Source organism: Pelobates fuscus, chromosome 11, assembly GCF_036172605.1.
Source record: "Pelobates fuscus isolate aPelFus1 chromosome 11, aPelFus1.pri, whole genome shotgun sequence".
Lineage (NCBI taxonomy): Eukaryota > Metazoa > Chordata > Amphibia > Anura > Pelobatidae > Pelobates > Pelobates fuscus.
In genome coordinates, this window is record NC_086327.1 from 74108210 (window position 1) to 74130359 (window position 22150).

A 22150-nucleotide genomic window follows, 5' to 3' on the forward strand; every position below is an offset into this window, starting at 1 on the left:
ATTTAATCTAAGGCAAAGAAAATGTTTTTTTTTTACAGTAAGAACTATAAGGATGTAGAATTCTCTGCATGAAAAGGTAGTTTTATCAGAGTCCATACAGATGTTTGAACAGAAATTGGATAAATACTTGCAAAAACCTAACATACAGATACGGATATAATGTCTAATTAGTGGGGTAATAGCTGTTTGATACAAGGAGATATCCGACTGCCATTTTGGGTTCAATAAGGAATTTTTTAGACTGGGTTTTTTGCATTCTTTTGGCTGAACTTGATGGACACAAGTCTCTTTTCAGCTATGTAACTATATAAAACTATGTGTACTGCCAAAAATGCACTTAACCTGAAAACATTACCCAGAAATCAAGCCGCGCACTGAAGGACAAAATGGTCTTTTCTGGCTGTTCTCCTGCCTGCAGGACCTTGCAGAGAGCGCTGTGCTAGTGCATAGTGCAAGTGCATCTAATGATGCGCTCATGCTGTGCTGCCCAAGGACAGTTTACTGATGTCCCTAAATGCGGGGCACCAGGGAATTACAGCAGGACAGGATGCCAAAATAAGGACATCCCACCAAAATTAGGACTGTTTGGTAGCCTGGTCTTACCTAGGTGCTCACCTAAATATAATACATTTCTTATAAGGAAGTCCCAAAAGAAGCAACAGTAGTAACTGTAATTACAGTAACATATCTATACTTACTAACAATATAAACTACTGATACAACTTACCTGAGTCTTGACAAAAATAAGTTAGCCGGAATGAAAGGCTTGAGTTCCACCAGCAAATGAGAATTTTGAAACCTATTATGTTTACACTAGAGGCTGCCTAATGCACCCCTTCAAAAGATACCTAGGCAATGGTGACTTTTTGAGGACTTAGGCGAAACTCAAACATGAGGCCCCCACTAACAACCAAAGTGAAAATAAATAGGGGTTGCATTGTGTGTATAAGGTGCGTAGTCAAACATACTTTTTTCCTGAATTCATTCCCCTAGTGGTCCTGTGGATTCCTATCTGGTCTGCAGGTCCATCAGGTGCAGAGCTGCAGAGCACATGGTACGTACCTTGCGATCTCCAGAAGTATCAGAGCATTCTGTGGTGACCTGCGGCAATGCTCTGATTGGCATAATGGGCAAGCAGCCGGGCCCTTTCCTGTGTCAAGTCCTCAGTCACAGAATGAGGACCCGACATGTCAATCTGCCCTAAGGCAATTTAGGGGGCCGTGAGGCCCCAGTTTGCACAGGGCCTTAGGCGGCCGCCTAAATCGCCTGATTAGAGAGCGGCCTCTGTACCTGGAGAGCGGCCTCTGTACCCTTTTTTAACTTTGCAGAATGGGGGCACACTTAGTAATACTGCAGCTGAGCAAGATCTTTCAGCCATGGTATTTAAAAGCCTCTGTGAAGCCCTTCTGGCCCAACTGACAGAGGGAATCCCCAGGTAACAAGGGATCTTGGTACCAACAGGGATTCAGCCCTGGCTTACTACATGATGGTCTATTCCGTCGCTGGGAATTAAAGCCTTGAACTGCATGATGGCATAGACCGTCATGTGGTCCTTAAGTGTTTAATTGTATGGATTATTATTAAATTGGCAAGCAGCAAATATGCAAGACAACATTCTTTAATTGTGTTGAATTATTGTATGTCCAAGGAAACAATGTCTGCTTTTGCTCTAAATTATGTAGCGAAACTACCTAGAAAATGTTATACAACTTCTGCTCGTATTATCATTATTACCATTATTATTGGGTAGACAAGCAGTTAACTAGCTGGAACAACCAATTGTTTTTGTTATTATATTTATTGTTTTATTTATTATCATCATTACTATTTTATTCCACAACCTTTTTTTCAAAGCATCTTGTAATGCTGAAACTATTCACATTTGATGAGATGTAGTATGCTGTATCATTTGAGAAAAACAATTCATAGTTATTAATTTGCATCTCCTGTAGGTTCCCCTTAAGAGAACATTCTTTAAAAGGACACTTTAGGCACAAGTTAAATTAGATATCACAATTACATTTTAGTCACATTACAGTGGTTATAGTGTCTGGAGTCCATTGGTGCTATCTTTCTATTCAGCATTAAAAAAAATGTGTTTTAATGGTAAACTAGAGTGCTCAGTAGCTCATCCCTTCTGTGCTGCTTGGGCTAATGTGAACGCATCAATGGGTTGCCTTGATTGACTAACACCTTTCAGTGATTTTATACCACCCATTGCTTGTATGAATTGGTATTGCTAGAATAACTGAATAACTGTGTGATCTCTGCATTACCTCCATTGATAAAAACTAATAATAATAATGTAACTTTAGAAATACAGATCTGTATTCCTAACCTATAGTCATAATTTCCCCTGTTAGTTTCAGAGCCACCCCAACACCCTGTACACTGTAAAAATGAAATTAAAAGAAATGAAACAAAAAAAAAAGATAATAATTATCCTACTTAGATCTCTCTTGGTGCTGCTGCAGCCTCCTTTTCATGTGATGTCATTCAGGAGGCAAACCTCCAGGTTGACGGTCCTTTACAATGCTCCTCATAGAAGAGCATTGAGAACCATATGCACCATGATGCACCTATGATTCTGCCTTAGAGAATCATTGCATGAAATTATCCTGTATGGCAGAAAGTTACGGCAATGCACATGCACACAGTATGCAGTGGTATGAGAGCCAGAAAGTAACATACTTTATCTCCAACTATGTTTATTACATTTTAGTTATACACAGAAGGCTGCTGCAGGCTTAGCTCTAGACCTCTTTTTTTTCAAGAAGTGTGTACAAGGGCTGTATGATCCATAGCAGGGAGGTTTAACTAGGTTTAATAGCAGGCTCTATCAGACTATTAACAGAGCAGAAGATAAAAAGTTCTAGATTATACACAATAATGTAAGCTTAATAATTGTAATTATTTTTCAGGAAGTATATAGAGAGACTGTGTGATTCACAGTCAAGGGAGGTTTGACTAGAGCTACATAAACAGTGATTTAAAGTTGCACTGTCACCATCTGGGTACTTTCCAGAATCTGCAAGGTCCACTGATAGTGACATCGTCGCTGGTGGTCTGCAGGGGAATGGGGGAGGTGGGGGCAAGTATAGGTGAGATTACTTACCTGAAACTCTCCCTCATGGATGCCACCATCATTCTCACACTGCTCCACTTCAACTCCTGGTGTTTCCGTGCCTGGAGCCAACGTCATTGCTGTACTTTTGCGCACGCACAAGAGTACAGCACTGAGGATTACAGGGGATCCCGCCAGACCGTAGGAGCCTCCATAGACAAAGGCCATTCCCTGCAGGATGTCAGCTGCTAGTATGGAGTCTGAGACTCTACCTTGAGTCTAAGAAAGTCAGGCAGAGGAGAAATACAAAGACAAAGTATTCCCTCATTTGTCTCTATATCTCTTGACTGAGTTGGAATTTCAGTAAAATTCCAATACAGTTATAATGAGTATTTCATAAAGTTTTTCTATGAAATACTCATGTTTGAGGGGTGCGTCAGTGCTGCTTTAACTCAGAAAAGGAAAAGTTCTGAGCAGTGAGACTGCAGGGCCATGATCTGTACATCAAATAACTTAATTAAACTAAAGTTGTTTTGGTGGTTGAGTGTTCCTTTAAAGACTTAGGACTTGTTTCCAACCTTGTTGGTAAATAGCTGCTTCCTAGTAGCGGCTACTAATTATATATTGATTTCCAAGTTTGTTGCTATTTTTTGCTGGCTGATCACCAATAATGTCAGCTCACAAAGATGTCCACTTCTTGCAGCTTAGCCACAAACTGGTTATGCACAAAAACATATGCTGTGTGATTTGTCACTATAGCAAACCACACTTTGCAAGTAAAAAAGCCTCACATTGAACATTTCACAGGCCATAGCAGGAAATAGTGACAGTGTATAGTTGTAATACAAATTATTTAACCCCCATTAGAAATCAGATTTACTGTCAAAATCTACAGACGTTCATCGTTTGCAATGAACAAATCAAACAAAAGCACTTGAAAAAGCTTGACACAACAAATGCTTTAAGTAGTTTAGACAAATTCAAACTTATAATGATTTCACCAATCTCAAAATGATTCAACCCCTTGAAAAGAATCCCTCACAACAGTCCACATACACAAAACAGGTATTTTCTCAAGCACACCTGATGCAACTAATCAAGGACATCATTAGTTGCATCAGGAGTGCTTGAGCTGGAACACTTGAAATACCTGAACTGGCTAAAGGTTTGTTGAATGTTATGTTTGACTGCATGCTAGAAGTATGGTTAAGTCAAAAGAATGGTCCACAAAGTTAAGAGAAGAGCTAATTTCCCCCCACAAACAAGAAACAGCGTACAAATAGATGATGAAGGAACTGAGTGTTCCTAGAGACACCATTGGAGGCATAGTTTGCAAGTTCAAAGTTGAAAGAACAGTAGTTGAACTACCTGGATGGGGCAAAAAAAAAGGAAGCTAATAATGACTGCAACCAGATTTCTGAAAAGGTAGGTTGGGAAAAACCCTAAAGTTACTGCAAAAGACCTACAGCATGACATGGTGGCAACAGGCACTGTGGTTTTAGTGAGCACAGTAAGGCATGTATATGTAAACGCAGAAAGTTTCCACGCGACAACTCCAAGACGTACACCACTACTGACCCAAAAGCACAAGAAAAGTTGTATCCAATATGAAACAAAGCGATGAAACAAAACTACAACTTTTCGGCCCAATGGATCAGCGGTATGTCTGGAGGAAGATGAATGAAGCATATGCTGGAAAGAACACTACCTACAGATAAGCATTGTGGTGGCTCAGTGATTCTCTGGGGCTGTTTTACATTCTCTGGCACTGGAAACCTGCACCATGTGGAAGGCAAGATATATTAATTGAAGTAGCAGCAAAGTCTAGGAAAAAACACCATTCCGTTGGTGAGGAAGCTGAAGCTTGGGCGTCATTGGACCTTCAACAAGATAATGATCCCAAGCATACCTCAAAATCCAGCAAGGTTTCCTTACAGATTTAGTGCTGGGAAATTCTACAGTGGCCATCACATTCACCAGACTTGAACCCAATAGAAAATCTCTGGTGGTATATGAAGAAGGCAGTTGCAGCAGGCAAACCCAAGAATATTACTGAACAGGATGCCATGGTTCATGAGCAATGGGCTTCGATTCCTCACGAACGCTGCCAGAAGCTGGTGTTTGGCTAAGCATCTTCTTTGCAGCATGTCAAAAAGGGTGCTCTACTAAGTACTAAAGATACTTGCCATGAAAAGGTTGAATCATTTTGAGACTGGAGAAGTTGCATTTTCAGTTAAATTTGGGGAAACCATTTAAAGCATTTGTTGTGTTGAGCAATTTTAATTGCTTTTGTTTAATTTGTCCATTACAAACAGCTCAAAGTATGTAAATTTTGACAATAAACATGATTTTCAAAGGGGTTGAATAATTTTGATTGCTACTGCATTTGAAGGATTAAATGAATGCTATAGTTTTAGGAATACAAATGTGTATCTAATGCTAAAGTGTTACCCTACCTACTTAGGTTTGGCCCCACTCTGAGGGTTTAAAATGTATTTTTACTCAGTTTTACTCACTGTGCTGGTCTCACTATAACACCACACTTCCCTGGCTGCAATTATCAAGATTGGTGAACTCAGCCAATCCAATACTTCCCCATAGTGAGAATGCACAGCAAACTTGTGTACTGGACTTTATAAGCAGCATTTGATTGAATAGCCAAATCTGACTAGGTTATTCAGTTGAAGTTCCTCAAGTGGCTGTCAGGAAGACACTAGAGGTGTTTTTTAAAACTACAATCATAACATTGTTGTATCTACTAAATAGCAATGTTTTAGATTGCTGGGTTAAAACTACAGAAGCATTGTACCCAAACCACTTAATTGAGATGAAGTAGTCTGGATGCCTTTGTGGTCATTCCAACAGTGATTTTTTTTGCTGTGCTAGACACATACTGATGCGACTGTTGATGTTTATTTTTGCTACATGATTTGTTTATCTAAAGGACATTTGCAATTTACTTATATAAAGAATAATTTATTCCCGTTTGATATGCTTTAAAATGCTTAAGGCTTCCTTGTAATGGCATATATGGATGTATAGTGAGTTAGTAGTTAACTTATTTGCACCAGGGAAAATGTGGTAATACGTTTTATGGGTTAGTGGCATAGTGGCAGCCATTAAAAAGTAACAATAGAGTGAAAACTACTCACAAACCAGTCACTAAGTAGCAATTAGCAACTCTCATAGAGAATAATGGGAGCCATTAACCACTTTTCGTGAAACTTGCCTTAAGTAATGGAAGTAGGTCCCCCTGTCGCTACTGGTGACATTTTGCAGTTGCTACCCACTAATTGAGCAACAAGCACTTTAGCAAGAACTGGATAGCCGGTTAAAAGTACTGAAAACATTGGGAATTAGCCAAAGCCTTTTTTAAATTGTATGAATTAACACACACTTCTTACACATCATTACCATCACTATGCAAAGCAGTTTTTTTTTTTAACTGAAGAACAAATTAAAACAATTCTGAACATTATAACATAGTAATGTTTGTCTAAAAATATTTTTCATAGTGACCTTTGCATTTTTTCTATGTAAACGAATGTTGTATATTTTGCAAACCTGCAAACCTGCAAACTGCTCATTTGTATATTTTTACTTTCCAGAAGATCAATATGTTAGTTTACTGTATTTTCAGTATTATGTTTGTTTCCTGTAAATGTGATAACAGACACATTTAAAATTAAATGCACTTTTCTTAATATAAAAGTTCTCTTTTTCATCCTAGCATCAAACAGTTCTGCAATATGCATGCTTTAAATTGAGCATGTAAGAGAAACAAATGCAGCAAAACACATTGACCTTTTTAATACATTGTAAATAATTAAAATGAATAAAACATATACTATATTATGTAAAGCAATATAAAGCAATATATATAAATGTTTTTTTTAAATTTCTCCATTAAGTAAATTACTATTGATTCTGTCAAGGCAAACAGCAAAAAGTAAACTGAATTATGTTTGACTGTTACACAGTTCTGCAATGTACAAACAATATTTTGAACTACTTGCAAGACATACTACTGTACTTGTGTAAGAGAAACCAAAATGCACTCACCATAAATGTGTTTCATTTCAAACTGGAAACACTTATTCTAATTGCAATTCACATTTGATACATAGTCTTACCTTTAGTCAAAGAAATAATCCCTGTACACGTCCAACAATTTCTCCAGAGGAAGATAAGTTTAAAGACTATGTGTGCCTTGCTGATTCCAGCAATTTCATGGGTGGTGCTGACTTTGCTATTGTATATAAAAAAAACTGTCACTGTAGCAACACTACCACTTGAAAGCATTTGAGAACTACGTAGTAAACTTGTTGCTCGCTTCCAGAGCTGGCAATTCAAAGTAAATAATACCACTCAGGATATTGTAATAGTCCTTTTCATTAGTATATTCTTGCTTTCTTGTAACTGTGCCTGTGGGTTTTGTATTTTTCTCATTAGCATAGGCTTCTTTTTCATTCTATATGCATTCTATATCCTGCAATTTTCAAAATTTAAATGTGAACGTGTCACACAGTATTTTTCTTCCTTAGAGCATGCCATTTATAAATCGATTCTAGTTGATTTCTAAAATTAGACTACAGTACAAAATGTGCCCTCTGACATCACTCAAGCTAACAACAAAGGGAAGAACACACATGTAGCTCTGAAACTAACTGCAAATATTCAGCTTTGAAATGATACTTATTTGATAACAGATAAATGTTCACTCTACTATTAATAGCTACTGCATTCGACTATGTTTAAACCATAATTGCAATAATAGTAAATGCAAAATCAGAACCATCCATACGAGCATATACTTTTAATATTTTTTTCATAATGACCATTGCATTCTTAATGTAGACAAATGCCTAACTTTTTATGACAACCTTTTATTGTGCAGGCTTGTGTATTTTACAAAAAGTAAAGAAAATGAGACATAATAAAGCTGTATATGTGTATAGTAAAAGTTAAAAAAAAAAATGTTTATGTTAATGTTCAGAAGAGGAACATATGGACCAGTTAAGTACTAGAATGATCAGGGTATTTTAAAACAAGTAGTTGTAGTTCATCCATAGGGGGCACTTCCACACCAGATAATTATCATAATAATAAATAAAAAGAAGTAAACTATTGCCAGTAGTAAAATAGTTAGCTACAGATATTGTTTCTATTTGGGAAAGGGTTAACTTGCAAATTACCACTGGTAATAAAAAAACATTAGGCATTGGCTAGTTTTCAGTTATGTTTCAGTAATTATAAGTTTTGTTTTGTCAGAAATTCGGTCATTATCAGTTCGCATAACCCAAAATATGTCTAAAATCTTTTGTAATTTAGATGTCTGTTATTTTTTGTAGAGCGCTCTTTAGTAGATTACTCCCCTCAATTGGTAACCTGATGTAAGGTTTAGCTATTTAGGAAACCAAACTAACTGTGCTATTTTGTAGGTGTGTCCCCTAATTTGGAACCCTAAAGTGGGATTGTCTGTTTAAGGATACCAAATTAGGACACTGGTTAGTAGATTGCTCTCCTATTTTGGCACCCTGATGGGGTATTGCCCTATTTAGGATACCAAATAAGGGAACTGTTTAGTTGATGGTTTCTTAAATTTGGTTCCCTTATGTGGGATTGCAATACCAGGATAGTTAGGTTGCGGTTAGCAGATTTAGTAGATTTTTCCAGAACAAATAGTTTTTATGCTGTTGTGCAGGACATGAAAAGCACTGCCCTTTGTGAAAACCAGTATATCGGTTTGGCAGCACTTTTCACACCCTGAACATCCGTTTGTTTAAAGATTTTTTGTGAAATTTTGTTGAGCAGGATGTAAAAAGTGCTGCTCTTGGTGACTTTGAAAACCACTGCATTGGTGTGGCTGCACTTTTCATAGCTCCTGGATCCAGGGACCAAGAAGCTAGCCAATATGTCAGAAGACTCTGTTAATGAGATTCCTAAATAAATCAATCAGATCACACAGTTCCAAAAGAAACTAACACACACACAAACTAACGCTTAATTTTTTATTTGGGACTAGCCCATATGCAAAGTACATCAAGCTTATGGAGACAAATGGAATTTACTACAAATAACCAATTAATATGGGGAAACACACTAACATAACAAAGGGGTGGGGAAGACGATAATTAACACAGAATATCTCCTCTGCCTGCAGAATTCACAATATGCAAATCGATCTGAATATGCAAATTACCCTGTCTTGTTATTCAGATAGTGCACATACCAGTTGCTGCCAACAGATGGCACTGTACAGGCTCCACTGCCAAATATACCTAGTTGGTAGCAAGCATCTGCAGGACAGGAGAGCACACACAAAATTTAACAATACACAATTACATTGTACACACACTTATAAGTTGGTTCATTTAAAATAATAAGGAACATGCCACTATATGCTCAAAAGAAAACATAGTAAACCCTTTTGAGAAAGTGTTCCCTTGGACACTCAAAAAACAGTACTGAAAAAACAAAAAAAGGAATAAAATATGTCTAAATTACACCGAAGTTAATATATATGAAAAACATACAACCTAAGTATGAAAATATACGGTAAACAAAATAACAAATCAATATCTGATATACTGCGCCCAAATTAATGTGTATATAGTGCAATACAATCCAAGGGATAGGTGGGGGTGGTAGAGAACTCATTAGATGAATGATAATGCAGGCTTGTCTCACTCTCAGGAAGGGTAATATCTGGAGTATTGGCTGGCAATCTTTAAAATGATTCTTCTTATTAATCTCAAAGGGTAAAGAGTAAAAATATATAGTGAAGATGGTATAAAACTTCAAATCAATAAAACATAAAAGTACCTAAATAAAACAATTGGACGCGTTTTGTGCTATTGGACTTCTTCAGCGGTGTATGTGCTTTGTTCAGAATGTTCCTCTTATTTATCCCATAATTGCCAGCAATTGTGGTGGCAGGTGTTTCATGTTGGGATGCAAATGCCTTCCCGGGATGCTTTTAACCCCTTAAGGACACATGCCATGTGTGACATGTCATGATTCCCTTTTATTCCAGAAGTTTGGTCCTTAAGGGGTTAAGGCACTTCATATCCGCCCGACAGCTTCCTGTTTTCAGACGTGATCAATTATGTCTTCATTGAAACGCCTACGTCTTTGTAGGAGTATATGGATAATATCTTGCCCTCCCCCCTCCAATTCTTCTCCACTTGATCAATGACAATAGCCAGAAAGTATTCCTATTTAAAATGTGGGCAGCTGGCACAGTTAGGTACACTGTGATCCAGGTTTTTAGTTCTGATATTATAGAAATGTTTGGAAAGTCTGACATGTAATTTGTGGGTAGTCTTGCCTACGTATTGTGCACCACAACCACATGTGTTGTGGAACATTGTATAAACTGTTTTATATTGTATTGTTGATTAGTGTATGTTCCTGTAAAAGATTTTATTTTAACTTGCCTTTTATTGATGCAGTTTTTGCACTGTACTGCAGACCATCGGCAGAAGTATATGCATCAGGCTTTGTTTCTGATACGTTCCTGTTGTCTAATGGTACCAGACAGGGGTGTCCATTGTCACCATTATTGTTTATTTTAGCTACGGAACCCCTGGCTGAGAGCATATGCAGGAAAAGTGAAATTAAAGGAATTAAAATATGTGATGGTGTTCATAAGGTGGGCCTATTTGCTGATGATGTGATTTTATCTCTTGGAGACCCAGAATCATATTTGGGCCCATTAACCCCTTAAAACTATCTACTATTACGCCCTATTCTAAGCGGCTCTAACCGCCACAGGGCTTAATAGTACGACCTCACGGTTTTTCTTACTTACCCAGTCCCAGGGATCCCAGGGAGTCCCCCGCGACGGATCCTGCCTCCTCTGCCCGCCCCCCCCGGCCATGTGAGAGTGAGTGAGGTTAGCTGGCTGCTGCATTGCCAGCAGGGGGACTGCCTGTAATGACAGTTAGTCCCCCTGCTGGCTGAATTCAAATAAACATCAGTTGAAATCAGTGTAAAAAAAATAATTATATAAATATATATATATATATATATATATATATACACACACACATATACATACACACAGACACTGTCTAGGTGTATTTTACTATATATATCTATATATAGATATATATATATTAATATCAAATTACACGTAGACTGATACTGATTAAAAATATATAAAATTATTGTTATATATATATATATATTTATATATAATAAAAAAATGTAAATACGTTAAAAAATAAAAACAACAAATAATAAAAAATAAATAATTGAAAAATATATAGATGTGTGTTATTTCATTCTAACTGTATTGTGATAATATATATATATTTATAACAAAATACACATAGAACGAAATATATATATCTATATACATAAATATATACGTCTAAATCACTATATATATATATATATACCTATATATAAATATTTTTTTTAAATTATATATATATATATTTCTAATTCTAATTAATTCTACATATATATTTATGTAATATTTTTACATTATTAGGTATTTTAATTAATTACAATTAGCGGGACCTGCCTGACAACCCATGCCGAAAGTATAGGGAATTTAATTTGCTAGCACTATATTTAACCCTATAACTTTCTATCACACCATACTATTGCTGTGATATTGTGACAAAATAGCTACTAAAAAAGACTGGACATACCCCATTTGCTATACCTTGGGTTGTCTACTATTGCAAATGGTATGCCATTATGAGTGTAAATTTAATTCCTGGGCTACTAAACAGTCTCAAAGGCAAACGTAACCAATCTAGTGAATTTCAATTTCAAATGTAACGTGATATATTTGACCCTGTAACTTCCCAAAACACCATAAAACCTGTACATAGGGGGTACTGTTTTACATGTGAGACTTTGCTGAATACAAATATGGTTATTTTATTGCAGTAAAAGCAAACAGTTATGACATTGACAGTTAAAATGTCATGTAGAACTAAAAAAACAACAACATTTATTTTCTCTCATTTTTTTCAAATTAAATTATGTTTCATAGCTAAATATTTGATATTAAATGAAAGCCCTGTTTCCCCTGAATAAAATGATATATAATAAGTGTGGGTGCATTTAATATGAAAGAGGTGAATTACGGTTGGACAGACATGTAGCGCAAATACCAGGTTTTGTTTACGTTTTCTTTTGTTCACAACGTGTACATTTGGCTCAGTCCTTAAGGGGTTAACCCCTTCACGACGGGTGACGGACGAGGTCCGTCATCCAGGGGATACCCTTAACGACGGGTGACGGACCTCGTCCGTCACGCGGTAAAATTAACCCCAGATCGCCGCAATCGCGGCGATCGTGGGGTTAATGGTGCTCCGGTCTGCCTCTGCATTAGAGGCAGACCGGGAGCACCGGATCGGGCTGTCCCAGTACATGTGCCCGCTCTGACAGCATGTCTGAGCGGGCACATGTGCTCTGCATACTCACCTCCGCCTCCCTGCACTTCCGGGTTCAGTGTGAAGTGCAGGGAGACGGATCAGTGCTGATCCTGCCCCCTGGTGTTCAAAAAATAAAGTTTATTTAAAATCCCACCCCCCTTTACCCCCCCTTTACCATTTTAATAAAAAATTAACCCCTTCCCTGCCAATTGATCACTGACTACAGTGATCAATTGGCAGGGATTACATTTTAATATGATCTGATTTTTTTTTTAACCCCTGAGGGTTAATTCTTTTTTTTTTTTAACCCTCAGGGGTTAAATTTATTTTATTAATTAATTTAAATATTTTAAAATTATAAATTTAGCTAGCTGGGGAGGGTGGAAGTTAGTGGGGAATTTAGTGTTAGGCTAACTAGGGGTTAACGTTAAAAAAAGTTTTAAAATAAGCTTTAAAAAGTTAAAAAATTAAGTTAAAAAAAAGTTTTAATAACGTTTAAGTAAAAAATAAAAAAATAAAAAACCCTTTACCCAGTCCAAATAAAAATTAACCCATTCCCTGCCAGTCTATCACTACCTACAGTGATCAAAATACAGATCACAGTATTATACTGTGATCTAATTTTTTTTTAACCCCTGACGATTAACTTTTATTTATTTTTTAACCCTCAGGGGTTAAATTAATTTAATTAACTAATTTAAATATTGTATAATTAAATATTTTGCTAGCTGAGGTGGGTGGGAGTTATGGGAAAATGGGGAATTTACTGTTAGTGCTGCTTACTGCTAGTTAGGGGTTAACGGTAAAAGAAAAAGCTTAGAAAAATGTTAAATCTGTAAAAAAAAGTTTTACGAAAGTTTAGGAAACTTTAAAAAAATGAATAAGCAAAACAAAAGTTGAAAAAATAGTTTTAAAAAGTAAAAAAGTTTGAAAAAGTTAAAAAATTAATTTAATAACGCTCATTACCACTACACCTGGTACAAGCTAGCGGAAAAATGATCCCACGCTAAGGTTCAAAATATGCCTTTTGAAATACCCTGGGATGTCTTCTTTAAGAAATGGTATGGCTTTATGGGGTATTTGGATTATATAGCCTGGTAAAATACTCTAAAATGGGACATGGGCACAGCGTAAAAATTTAAAGTTTGAAAAATAATGGAATGGCTGTGTCCCAAATGTGCCCCTCCGATGTCCACATATACCTGGCAAAGGTACATACGGGGGTATTTTTGTACTCAGCCGACATAACTGAGCAACATATAAAGTATTATAGAGTGGTGGTACACATAAGGTTTGCAAAATATACTGTGCAAACTCACTTTGTGTGTCAAAAAGGCAGAAAAACCGCTTATTACCACTACACCTGGTACAAGCTAGCGGAAAAATGATCCCACACTAAGGTTCAAAATATGCCTTTTGAAATACCCTGGGATGTCTTCTTTAAGAAATGGTATGGCTTTATGGGGTATTTGGATTATATAGCCTGGTAAAATACTCTAAAATGGGACATGGGCACAGCGTAAAAATTTAAAGTTTGAAAAAAAATGGAATGGCTGTGTCCCAAATGTGCCCCTCCGATGTCCACATATACCTGGCAAAGGTACATACGGGGGTATTTTTGTACTCAGCCGACATAGCTGAGCAACATATAAAGTATTATAGAGTGGTGGTACACATAAGGTTTGCAAAATATACTGTGCAAACTCACTTTGTGTGTCAAAAAGGCAGAAAAAAAGCTTATTACCACTACACCTGGTACAAGCTAGCGGAAAAATGATCCCACACTAAGGTTCAAAATATGCCTTTTGAAATACCCTGGGATGTCTTCTTTAAGAAATGGTATGGCTTTATGGGGTATTTGGATTATATAGCCTGGTAAAATACTCTAAAATGGGACATGGGCACAGCGTAAAAATGTAAAGTTTGAAAAAAAATGGAATGGCTGTGTCCCAAATGTGCCCCTCCGATGTCCACATATACCTGGCAAAGGTACATACGGGGGTATTTTTATACTCAGCTGACATAGCTGAGCAACATATGAAGTATTATACAGTCGTAGCACACATAAGGTTTGCAAAATATACTGTGCAAACTCACTTTGTGTGTCAAAAAGGCAGAAAAAACGCTCATTACCACTACACCTGGTACAAGCTAGCGGAAAAATTATCCCACGCTAAGGTTCAAAATATGCCTTTTGAAATACCCTGGGGTGTCTACTTTAAGAAATGGTAGGCCTTTGTGGGGTAGTTTGAATTCAAAACTTACGAAGATGCTTGGAAATTGCACATAGGCCCAGCGTCAAAATTCAAAGTTCTGTAAAAACTGATATGGCTTGGTCTCCAATATGCCACTGTAGCTTCACAAAATAGTGCCAAAGACATTCATTGGGGATGTCTTTTTACTCAGAAGACTTAGCTGAGCATAATTTGGAGGTTTTGAACTTAGTGGCACATATGAAATATACAAAATGCCCAGAAAAAATGCAATCCGTATGTCAAAAAATGCACAAAATTATTTTTTACCACATACTTTGGCATATATTGGTGAAAAAATGGGGGCATGCTAAGGCACAATATGCACCTTATGATATACCCTGGAGTGTCTACTTTTACAAATGGTAGGCCTTTGTGGTTTTTTTTTGAACATTCAAACTGTTATAATACCCCAAATGGAAGCATAGGCTCATTAAATCCGTCTCTCAAAATTCTACTGTGAATACTGAAAAGGACAGGTCTCCTGTATGGCACTGTAGCTTCACGAAATAGTGCCATAGACATACAATGGGGGTGTCCTTTTACTCAGAAGACTTAGCTGAGCATAATTTGGGGGGTTTGAACTTAGTGGCACATATGAAATATACAAAATGCCCAGCAAAAATGCAATCCGTATGTAAAAAATGCACAAAATTATTTTTTACCACATACTTTGGCATGTAATGGTAAAAAAATGGGGGCATGTTAAGGCACAATATGCACCTTATGAGATACCCTGGAGTGTCTACTTTTTCAAATGGTAGGACTTTGTGGGGGGTTTTGAACAGTCAAACTGTTATAATACCCCAAATGGAAGCATAGGCTCATTAAATCCGTCTCTCAAAATTCTACTGTGAATACTGAAAAGGACAGGTCTCCTGTATGGCACTGTAGCTTCACGAAATAGTGCCATAGACATACAATGGGGGTGTCCTTTTACTCAGAAGACTTAGCTGAGCATAATTTGGGGGGTTTGAACTTAGTGGCACATATGAAATATACAAAATGCCCAGCAAAAATGCAATCCGTATGTAAAAAATGCACAAAATTATTTTTTACCACATACTTTGGCATGTAATGGTAAAAAAATGGGGGCATGTTAAGGCACAATATGCACCTTATGAGATACCGTGGAGTGTCTACTTTTACAAATGGTAGGCCTTTGTGGGGGTTTTTGAACAGTCAAACTGTTATAATACCCCAAATGGAAGCATAGGCTCATTAAATCCGTCTCTCAAAATTCTACTGTGAATACTGAAAAGGACAGGTCTCCTATATGGCACTGTAGCTTCACGAAATAGTGCCAAAGACATACAATGGGGGTACCGTTGTACTCAGCAGAAGTAACTGAACACATAATAAAACTTTGTACAGGAATAGCACACACCAACTTTACAAAATACACATGAGAAGTTCTTTGTTATACGTTTGTGTGCGAAAACCCCCCAAAAACACAATTTTACTCCAATATTTAGCAGAGGTTGGCGGTAAAATGGCTACGTAGAAAGTGTCAAAACAACCTTAGGTAAATAGCCTGTGATGTCTACTTTATATAAATATATACTTTTGTGTGGCAATTTTGTTTTATTTTATGGCTATTAGGCTTACAAGACAAACATACCAAATTCTAAAATCGCTCCACATTAAAATTTTATTTTACTCCTTGTGCTTTGTGACCTGTAACTACCAAAAAAAACTTAAAATCCCAGACACATTATATATTCTGTAAATCAGAACAAATAAATGAATTTATTTTTAATTACTTTCCTTAACCTGCACTAATTATGCACACATTATGATTGCAAAAACTGTAAAAAACAACAATATTTTTCTTTTTTTTGCATTTTTCTGTATTTTTTTTATAATAAGTAAGCATTTATATATATATATATGTTATATCAAATTAAAGCCCTTTCTGTCCTTTAAAAAACAGTATATAATATGTGTCGGTGCAATAAATGAGAGAGATGCAAATTGCAGTTGAACGCAAACAGCAAGAAAATGCAAAAATTGCTTGTGTCATTAAGCGTAAGTCAAGCTTCTGAAGCTCTGTCCTTAAGGGGTTAATGGACATATTACTCGAATTCAGAAAAATATCGTATTCTAAATAAATTCTCATAAAACTCAAGCATTATCATTTCATATTCCAAGGCTTGTGTTGGAAACATTGATAGAGGGATACCAGTTTGATTGGAGAATGTCATTTCTTTCCTATTTAGGAATTAATTTGAAGAAGAACCTGTCAAACATGCATTCATTTAACCTCGCCAAGTTGTGGCCAGAACTTAAAAAAAGAGTTGGTTAGATGGTCTGAACTTGAGTTATCCTGGTTGTGGAGGATAGCTTCTATCAAAATGAATATTCTCCCTAAATTCTTATATTTTATAAGATCTATACCCTTAAGTGTTATCTCGTCTTTTTTTAAGATACATTCAGATCTTCTTGGATTTATCTGGAGGAACAGAATGTGCAGAGTTAAGTTAGCGGTCCTACTGAACTTGAAGGGTTGGGGACGACTGGGGTTGCCTGATTTAAAAAAACTAATATTATGCAACCAATGCAGCAGCTGCTATTAAATTGTATTTAGATTCACAGAAACCAAGATGGTTAGAGATGGAAACAGAAAAATTACACCCATACTCTATTAAAGAATACTTTTGGCTCACGATTTCTAAAAAAACTAAATTATCTACAATGTTTCCTTTAACGAAAATCTCATTAAAAGCTTGGAATATATTATTTAAAACCCAACTTGTCTTGGTCAAGAGCTATGCCGCTTTCTATCCTAAATCATTATTATTCACAAATAGATTTGATTGATTGGTGCTCCAAATTCATAAACAATATTGATCCTTTTTTTCAACAATGATTTGCTAAATATGATTTGTACGATAGTTGGGCCCCTCGGTACTCTGCAATTACGGAGATCCTACAAGAGCAATTTCACATCCCCAATCCTGGCCACAAATATGAAAAATTAGGGGGGGCGGGGCCGGACCGCCGAGCAGAGCAGTCGCAGGGACCATCGGCTCCTGCAAATGATGCATGGAAATAAAGAGTCTGACCACTCATACCACCCAAACCTGCAACCACCGATGGGTAAGGGCTGCCCGAACCGGGGAGAGGCTGGCTCCCAGAGTTTCAGTCCCCCGGAGGGGAGATCTCTGTTGCACCAGACGGGACCTTTCCTGGCGGTGAGTGGAGTGGACGGCCGCCGCTCCACTATCCCGCCCGACGGAGCCCGAAAACCTCCTCTGTGCGGACCCGGCCCCGGTCCCCCCCCCTTCTGGGCTGGGGGGGTGATCCCGGCCCTCACGCCACGGTCAAAGCTGGAACTTGCCTGACCGCTGCGAAGGCCCAAAGCCTGAAGCCAAGATGGCGACGGCCACGAGTAACAGCATCAACTCACAGTGCCAGCAACAGCCCGCCGCACCGCACATCCTCATAAATGAGCACCAACAGAGGCAGGGGGATGACAGGGCAGCACCTCGAAGACCGCTGCCAGTGCCGTCCCATGGGGGATCCACCTTTCCTACTGCCCACCTTTGGGTTGCTGGATAACTCCTAAACGGCAATGAAGCCTTACCTAAAATGGCGGCTGCCACACGCATGGCCGACAGCAGGGAGCAAGAGGTTTATGCCACTGAGCCACTGGGCTCAACAAGGTCCCAGCAGCCTTTTAAAGAAACCTGACATGCCTGAGTCTGACTGCTACAACTTCATGGGAACAAGCCCAGCACTTACCAACCGGGATCCCTCAAGCAACATCAGCTGCGGTCCTGCGAAGACCGAGACGCCTACTACAGGGCATGACCCATCTTAAACTCCTCATCCTGAATTCGGTAATGAAACCGCAAATGGCACCGCAGCCTCTACCAAGCCTCCTGCCCCGCATCATCTGGAAACCCCTCGGGTAAATGATGGGACTATTCTGTTTGTTGATGGAAACACCGAAACAGGACTGTGCTATAATTATGGAGGGCATCGGTTGCCTCCTGCAAACCTGCTGTCGCACACATCCAAGCCTATAGGAGCAATGCTTTAGTTCAGTTTCTGTTATTTTATTTTGTTGATAAGCCATAAGCACCTATTAGTCTCCTGTTGTTGTGGGCACTTTAAGTCCCCCGGATGGGTGATACTTCTTCTAGCATGTCTGAAAGCACGGTCAAAACCACAAGTACAATTGATAGGCATTCAGAGCGTTAAACTACCATTATTTGCTTGTCTTCTCTCAGTTAGTAATTAATTGCACTGTACTCTCCTAGCATGTTACACTATACCTTAAGCACCAACAGAGCATGTTAACTACATCATCTCCCACTATGTCTATGAATATGTATAGCTAAGTACCTCTCTTTTAATCGCTAATTTAGAACCTTAACGACAGCGCTGCTTTTATGGTTTGCTCTACGTCTCTAAGCTACCCGAATCTTAAAGATAGCGTAACAAGCAACCATTTCATCACTGCATAAACATACAAGTGAGATGTAACACTATCAAGTCAGTTATTAGAACTCTTATAAGTACATTCTCTGCACAAGCCATGTTTTTCTACTTTGTCTCTCCTCTAACTATTTCTCCATGACATGTGCATTATGCCAACATTTTGCAACTAAATGTAAACCTAAACTACTGTAATATTAGAAAAATGTGCCAGTGTACCGAATGCCATGACATGTACTACCAATGTTTGTTTATTCTACTGGATGTCGCTGTTGTGGCGCATACCGGCTATTTGTTTAATCTGTGCACGCCCAAAATAAAGAATTAAAAAAATAAAAAATATGAAAAATTAAACATTTCAAACCTTGAAAAAAGGTATTTATTTTACCCAAATAAAAAATATATGATCTCCTTATGTTATTCTTGTTTTTTTCAGTTCAAGATCCAAAACAAGATTATATTATAGCCTGGGGAAAAGATTTGGGTCTGCAATAGTTCCAACCATATAGAAAATTACTACAAAATTGTATACTGGTGGCACCTGGTCCCTTCAAGACTTCATAAAATGAACACAAAATATTGAGATAGGTGTTGGAGGGATTGTGGAGGCATTGGTACTCCTTCACATAGATGGTGGCACAGTGCAACATTGCAGCTGTTCTGGCAGGGAATACATTCACTGATTAAAAAGATAGATCCGCCAATTATAACATTCTCTCCAGAGGTGGTGAAAAGGAATAAAAAGAGGAGGGGGGTGCTATATATATGAAAACACAGTGTTATACTTATATCTGTATACAGGTGGTCCTGTCAAGGATCTGCCGAATCGATCTAGAAACAAATTATGTACATAGCATAATACTGTATAACACAAATAGTGAATGAATATAATTTGGTATTGGGTCACTCACGATCTCCAAAGCCTATTATAGCAGGCTTAGACTGTAACAGCTCTTCATAAAGTCATGTAGACTATGATTTTCAGGATGTTCCACTTTTTTGATTTTCTCCCCGATCACATCAAAAGCTTCAATAGCCAAATGGATACGATTAAAGGGATTTATTCAATAAAATAACAAATTCACAAAGTGATAAAAAAGTATAAAAGTACAGGGCACAACGCGTTTCGACTCTAGGTCTTCTTCCAAGGTGCATATGGTCCGGACAGTTTCAAACTCTTTAAATAAGTCTGGTGTTGCCGGTTTTCCCGGGCCAATTTTCAATTTACTTCCGTGTTGTGACGTCACTTCCGGGTTCCTCCGACGTGACTTGCGTCGGTGACGTCATCGCGGATAAGTTCGTATTTAGTCTTTGACCCGGATACTGCTTTACTTTAACGCCATCTTTAAAGGTGGCAACTTATTTTGTAAAGTCCACTCTTCGGTAAGGGAATTAGAGCCATTAGAAATAACTAATCCACATCTTACTGTGCAAATATACAAATCCAATTATGATTAACAAAAAAACTTTTAGTTTCAAAGATAGTATCTATTTATTCTACAACATAAGTAGAGAACACAGGTGTGGAGACGGTTTTGTCCAAAACATCCTAATAGATAAAAAACTTATATATGTGTATATAAAAAAAATTTTTTTCTTTAAAAATTTGGAATAATAAAAAATATATATACTTTTGAATAATAAAAGAATTTTTGAATAATATAAAAAATATACCAAGGGAAAGGATAATCCAAAAAGGCAAACTGAATATAGGGGGGCTGATCTTCTAAATAAGGGCTGCCATCTCGAAGTCCACGTTGAGTCCGCCCGGAGTTAATGTCTCCAGGTCAAAAATCCATCTCATTTCGCTACGACTCAACGTGGACTCGATTTGGCCTCCCCTCCAATGGGATTTGATGGACTGGATCCCATAGAAATTGAGACCTGCCGGATTCCCACCATGGACATTCAGAAAATGTGAGGAAACACTGTGTTTTAAAAAACCTCTCCTTATGTTGTAGATGTGCTCACGTATCCTTATTTTTAAATTCCTTGTTGTTTTCCCCACATATTGGAGTCCACAAGGACACGTGAGCAAATACACTACATTTTTAGTGTGACAAGTGATAAAGGAGTTGATTTTGAAATTAACAGAGCCAATCCTTGAATTGAAAACTTCTATTCTTTTGGGTTTCTTTCCAATATTTTTACAGCCCATACATTCCCCACAATAATGGAAGCCTTTCTGTAGGGCTTTATGTGAAGTTAAGAAATTCTCTTTAGGTTTCAATAATTCTAAATGACTCGAAGTTAATTTCTGCTTTAGATTACAGGCTCCTCTAAAGATTAGTTTGGGTCTCTCATTGAGGTAGGGTAGAATTTCCTCATCCTGTTGCAGGATGTGCCAATGTTTGTTAAACATTCTTCTTAATTTCCCGTGGTCTTGATTATAATTGCATATGATGGGTATTTTATCATCTTTCTTCTCTAGTATCATTTTGGATTTATATTCTAATAAGGTGTCTCTTTCCATATCTCTAATTTGTTTTATCTCCTGATCTAGAAGACTTTCACAGTATCCCCTACTTACAAACTGTTTTTTTAAAATTTGGGTTTGAGAGTCAAAATTTCCTATTTCTGTACAGTTTCGCCTCATGCGTAGAAACTGGCCTCTTGGTATATTGTCCAGCCATGGGCGAAAATGACAGCTCTCTTTATGAATATATCCATTAACGTCTACCGGTTTGAAGAAGGTGCAGGTTTCTAAGGTGTCATTTTTAACAAAAATCTCCAAATCCAGAAAATTAATTTTTTGTTGGCTATATTCTTGGGTCAGCTTTATATTCCACTCATTTGAATTAAGAAAATTAAAAAATTCCAAAAAGGTAGAGTAGCCTCCTCTCCAAATAATAAAAATGTCATCTATATATCGTCTATAAAGGACCAGGTTCGCACTCCAGTCATGCTGGGAATACACAAAATGTTTCTCCCAGTAGGCCATAAATAAATTAGCATAACTGGGTGCGAACCTGGTCCCCATAGCGGTCCCTCGG